The following is a 6,000-nucleotide window of genomic DNA, read 5'->3' as shown; positions in this document are numbered from 1 at the left end:
GCTATTTTTTAAAAGAACATACAATGATGTGAAGTCACATACATATTTATTTTGTACACCTTCTTTTGACTCTCACCGTAGTTTACTATTTAGCACATAAGTTTTTTTCCATTTTGTGAGAGGAGCAAAAGTACATAAATTTTTAATCTAGATGTGCAGAAAATTAATATTTTTAAACTTGACCAAAAAGAAACCAAGTGTGTACATATATGAGAAATGTTTGTATATTAAAATTTTAAACTAAATGAAAAAGATAAAATAAAGCAACCACAGATTAAAATAAAAAGTGAATATGGTATTAATCAGTATCAACCTGGAAAGAGCCTATATATGTATTGAATGAACATTAGGCTGTTTATGTTCATCATTTGGCTGTTTATGTTTATGTTTCTTTTGACTGGGAAACTAAACTACTTTTATAAACTAATATGAATTTTAGCAACTTAGCAAAATATACATGTTAAACAACATTTGCAAAAACATGAAGAAGAAGTATAAACTAAAGATAAAGAAGATAGACATACGAAAAAATTCATCTAAAAGTGAGAAGATACCATCTGTTTTACATTCTTCATGTAGTTATTTCTAATGATGAATCATCTTTCACATGTTCACTGCATATGCTATAAAATTTTATCTTGTCCTATTTGTTTGAAAACCTACAAAAATCACCCAGAAAAAAAAATGGAGTTATTTTAGTTGAATATAAAATTGATAGTACAAAATTTAGAAAATTATTTTAGAGATAGAATATGATGTTGGATGAAGACATTTACTTGATATTTATAGATATTTTTTATGCAATAATACTCCATTTGTATCATGAAATGTTTTTCAGTGTCTTTTTGTCAAACATCATAGGTTTTACATATTGTTACATTTCAATAATAAATATAAATTGTGTGGGAATTAATACATTAAAGTGTATTAATATGATGACTGTTTTTTTTGTTTCTTTTTTGTCAAAGAATATCTATAAATATCAAGTAATATGCCATAAGTTGTGATTCTGATTATTATTATTTTGAAGTTATTTCTAAATACAAAAATTTCTCTTTAAGCACTAAATAATAAAATATCATATTTTTAATATCTTGGAATTAATTTATTTTATATATTGAATTCAGTTTAGACTGAAAGAATTATTTTTTATGCCAAAATTAAGAAATTTCATATTTTATATCTTTAAATTATTGATAATAAATGAATTGATCTTTTGATGTAAAACTTGTGAAATTAATTTATATGGTAATTATATAACTACTAAAAAGACATTAAAAATGATAAGATATTATTTTTAGTGTAAAACTATATTTAAATTCAGTGAATATTAATAATAGTGTATTTAAATTTGATTGTAATGACACATGTCAAAAGAATACAATACCACTTGTCAGCTTCTTAATATCTTGGAATTAATTTATTTTATATATTGAACTCAGTTTAGACTGAAAGAATTATTTTTTTATGCCAAAATTAAGAAATTTCATATTTCATATCTTTAAATTATTTATAATAAATGAATTGATCTTTTGATGTAAAACTTGTGAAATTAATTTATATGGTAATTATATAACTACTAAAAAGACATTAAAAATGATAAGATATTGTTTTTAGTGTAAAACTATATTTAAATTCAGTGAATATTAATAATAGTGTATTTAAATTTGATTGTAATGACACATGTCAAAAGAATACAGTACCACTTGTCAGCTTCTTAGAGTATGACTTTGAAGAAACCTTACTTTATTATATAAGATTAGTTTAGTTTTGGGAATATGCTCCATATATTCGCTTAGACGATTAACATATCTGTAACTTATATATGATTTAATTATTCAAAAGATTTCGAATTTAAATTAGTTAATTTTATTCTTACGTAGTTCCTAAAATATCTAAACAAATTTTAGATTTTTTAAACTAACATTATTAGGTACCTAATATTTCTATGTTATTAATGATTTAAAACTAACTATACAGAATATTCCTTAAAAGCTAACATTAATATTTTCCTAATATTTCCAATTCGATTGCGTATTCTTAATTCTGGATTTGATCCGTTAAAGATGGAGCATCCGACTACACATAATCCGAGCCCCTTGATTTCGGGTTATTTTTTTTAATTGACTCAGTTTTGTACTTCTCTTTTACTAATATAAAGATATTTGGTCATAATTCCAATGGCAATCAATTGTAATTTTTTACAAAACAAAGGTTAGTTTGTTAAACGGATTTTCTTTTAATAGTAGGGATATAAGAAATTATATTAATTAATTTTATTTTATTTATTAATAATAAAAAGTAAAAAAATCTAAACCTAAATGTCTTTAGGAAATTTACATTTTAATATATAACTAATTTAAATATAATCACACATACATATCTCTTAATTTTCTTTGTTTTTTTATTATTTAACTTTGATAATAATTTTCATTAGTTTCTCTGTTGATTTGATATTAAAAAAAAATAATAAAAAATTAACTATAATATTCAAATATTAATTTAATTTGTTCATATAAGCTAACATATAACCTAAAGTATTAAATGAGAGAAACGAAATTATTCTCTATAAAATCATATGAAGTGCAAGCAAAGCTTTAAAGTACAATTCTCAAAGATTAATTTTACTTTTAAGTCTCTTTTTGCTAGATTTAGTTATAATTGTTTCATCTTTGTAGTAAAATCTAGATAAAAAAAATAGAATATTATATTGTTTTTTATATAGAGAAATCCTTTTGAAGTACATATTTGAATTAAATAAATATAGCTTAATGATCTTTATGTAATTATATGTTTAATCAGAAACTAAATATAATGATGTGTATTCTTAAAAAATGTATTAGAATTTTGTTAGAGGTGAGAGAGAGTTAAGAAAAATTAATTTGATATTTCATAATTATATTACAAAAATTTCTTTCCTTAGAAGTTAGAACATTACATGTTTTTAAGAATCAAATATATATATATATATATATATACATCTAAAGTAAAGAAAGGAGTACATAAAAGCAAGAAGAAATAAAATTGAGAAGAATGTAAAATATATTATCAAACTCTTACAATATTATCTTCATTGAGTTTTCAACCAATGCAAGAACATTAAAAACAAAAAAAAACAAAACAAAAAAATTTAGATCTTAGATATGATGGAGGTGGATATGAGAATGATTATTTATAGGATAAGATTTGATGGAAGTTACATTTTTCAAAAATTAAATTAGAGGAGTTATATTTATAATTGTGAGGGTGTTTAACTGTAAGTGAATGGAGAAAACAAATAGTCAATTTACAGTTTATGTAATTTCAGTTACAATTTAGTACTAAAGTGTATATTTAAATATGTTGTATTTTAGGTTTAATTAAAAATAAATTTTATATGTTTAAGATAATAACTACCAAATAGACCAGTAAGGAGAGAGTAAAATTAGAAAATATTATATAATATAAAAATATAACCTTCATTGAGTTTTCAACCAATGCAAGAACATTTAAAACAAAAAAAAATATTTAGGATTTGAGATATGATGGAGGAGGATGTAGAATGATTATTTATAGGATAAGAAGTGATGGAAGTTATATTTCTCAAAAAATAAATTAGAGGAGTTATAATTATAATTGCTAGGGTAATTAACTGAAAGAGAATGGAGAAAACAAATAGTTAATTGACAATTTATGTAATTTCTGTTACAATTTAGTACTAAAGTGTATATTTAAAGTATGAATTAATGTATATGGTTAAATATGTTGTATATTAGGTTTAACTAAAAATAAATATTATATGTTTAAGAAAATAAACACTGAATGGACCATTAAGGAGAGAGTAACTGAAATTAGAAAATATTATATAATATAAAATATATAAAATAATTAGGTAAGAAAATATTAAAAAGAGACCACAAAACAAACTTAAAAGAAAATTACATGACAATATGTCACATGTCACAAAAAAAATTAAATATGAAAATAAGTTATATAGTTTTAAATTAGATAATGATCAAAAAGAGAAGAGTGTGTTTCTCATATTTTTAAATTTGAAAGATGAAACAGAAAAAGGGAAAAATGCCAACAAAATACATGACTTATTTAATATTTGCCAGAAAAAAATACGAACTTTTTTCGTTACCAGAAAAATACTTTAACTATTTTATAGGTGATAAAAAAATACATGAATAATCACGATTTTCCAATTTCCCACATATCATTGTTACGATTTTTAACAACTTTAATGTAATCTTTTTACAAACGAAATATTGATTTAAGATCTCCGTTGTTGGTCAACGAAACACCATGAAAACAGAGGTGAGATTAATTAGGGTTTCTAGCGGTAATTGAACATATAAGAGGGGAGGGTGGGGAAGAGAGAGAGGCAAGAAAGAGGAGAAGACGGAACTGTGAGATTACGTCGGTTTTGCTTTGGGAAGTCCATATATTTCTGTGACCCATTAACCATTTACAGCCTAATAATTAGCTTAAACATGAGAGAAACAAAAAAAAACCAAAAGATTCAGAGGTGCCTCGTGGCAGATATATATAGCTTGCTTAGAGGATGGAATATTTTCTACCTATGAAATAGATATATGACTTTATGGAGGTTTATGTAACTTGATGTATCATACCATTAGAAACATATAGGTCGATGCTTCTAATCATTTTGGAAGTATAAAATGAAGTTGACCCTAACTAAGTGCTCGTTTCAAGTATTTTAGAGAAATTCGTTGTAACAACCCATCCCGTGGACCCCATTAGCTCCCCACTAGCTTTCCTCTATAGGTTCCAAGCTGGCTCTGCAAGGCATCGATCCTAACTCATCACTGTGAATATCCAAATCTACCAGTAGGTTATTGGTGTGTCAGGCGTTCCTGGAACCCTGGTCCCCACCCTCTAACAACCTTCCTACAGGACAAGCTGTCACCAATTGATCTGCAGTTACAAACAAAATTAACCCGTAATATAAATTTTTCTTATGCTTGCTTTACCATATCTATATTTATTGTTAAATAATTTTAGGTGCACCATGTCTTATTAATTGTTTAGACTTTAGCATTTGTTTTCTATTAGGTCTGAATTTTTAAAATTAGTAGTCTTTCATTTATGCTAATTCATTTCTAGCTAAAGTATTCGATTGTACTTTTTCTGACTTTGTTTATGTTGTGTTGTTCTTGGATTGTGGTAATAAATGATCAGACTTTTATGCTTCACATTCTTAAGATATTATTAGATAGTCACCGTGTTGGACTAAATTTTAATTTCAAAATAGAAAATGTAATATTTATTATATTAAATATATATGTCAGTAATGTTTTGTAAATTTTAAGTGATCAATATATTATATAGTGTATATATTAGTAGTATGCTTTAACTAATATGTAAACTAAATTAAATTATATGTTTTTATAAAATTAATTTTGGCTATTGATTCGCGACAAACAAGTGACTAACTTCAAAATATTGGGTTTAAAGATGGTTATTACGTGTTGGACCAGATTTTGGACTCCAAAACAAGCCCAGCTTTTTAAAATAAAATATCATACCAACTAATTCGCGACTAATAAGCGACTAATTTTAAAACATTTTGGGTTAATTAAACCCGGTAATCCATTTACGCGGTCCAGCCCATAACAATCGACCTAACCCTAATTTTACAACCCTAATCTCTCATTTCTCACCACTCTTCTTCTTCGTCGATTCTCTCAATCTCCAATCTGTCTTTTCTTCGTCTTCCTCTTCACCTAAGCCATCTCAACGAGATACTTACGATGCCTCCTGTCAAGAAGCCTAGACGAAAGAGGAATGTTGTCCCTAACACTTCTCTCAGACCCATGGCTCTAACCTTCCGTCCAAGGTGAGAAAAGTCAACCCTCTACCGCCTCAATACAACTTCACGTCAGCGGCTCAAAAACAAGTCCGCGTTTCCCCCCAACTATCGACGTCAGCCGCACCGCAGGTGAGAACCTATCCACCACCACAGATCCTATTTCAGAACTCCTTAAAATCGAAGCG

At 26.1% G+C, this 6,000-nt stretch overlaps 1 long non-coding RNA gene across 1 annotated transcript; it reads right to left on the bottom strand.

Annotated features, from left to right (window-relative positions):
* Positions 1 to 274: 274 nt before the first annotated feature.
* Positions 275 to 916, bottom strand: LOC147941144 (uncharacterized). The gene is made up of 2 exons (XR_015560833.1): positions 777 to 916; positions 275 to 659 (listed from the first exon to the last, which is right to left on the bottom strand). It is a non-coding gene; the product is annotated as an uncharacterized LOC147941144 (long non-coding RNA).
* Between the last annotated feature and the right edge of the window lie 5,084 nt (positions 917 to 6,000).

Source organism: Camelina sativa, chromosome 7, assembly GCF_030686135.1.
Source record: "Camelina sativa cultivar CO46 ecotype springtype chromosome 7, ASM3068613v1".
Taxonomy (NCBI): Eukaryota; Viridiplantae; Streptophyta; class Magnoliopsida; order Brassicales; family Brassicaceae; genus Camelina; species Camelina sativa.
This window is presented reverse-complemented; position numbering and strand designations above follow the sequence as displayed.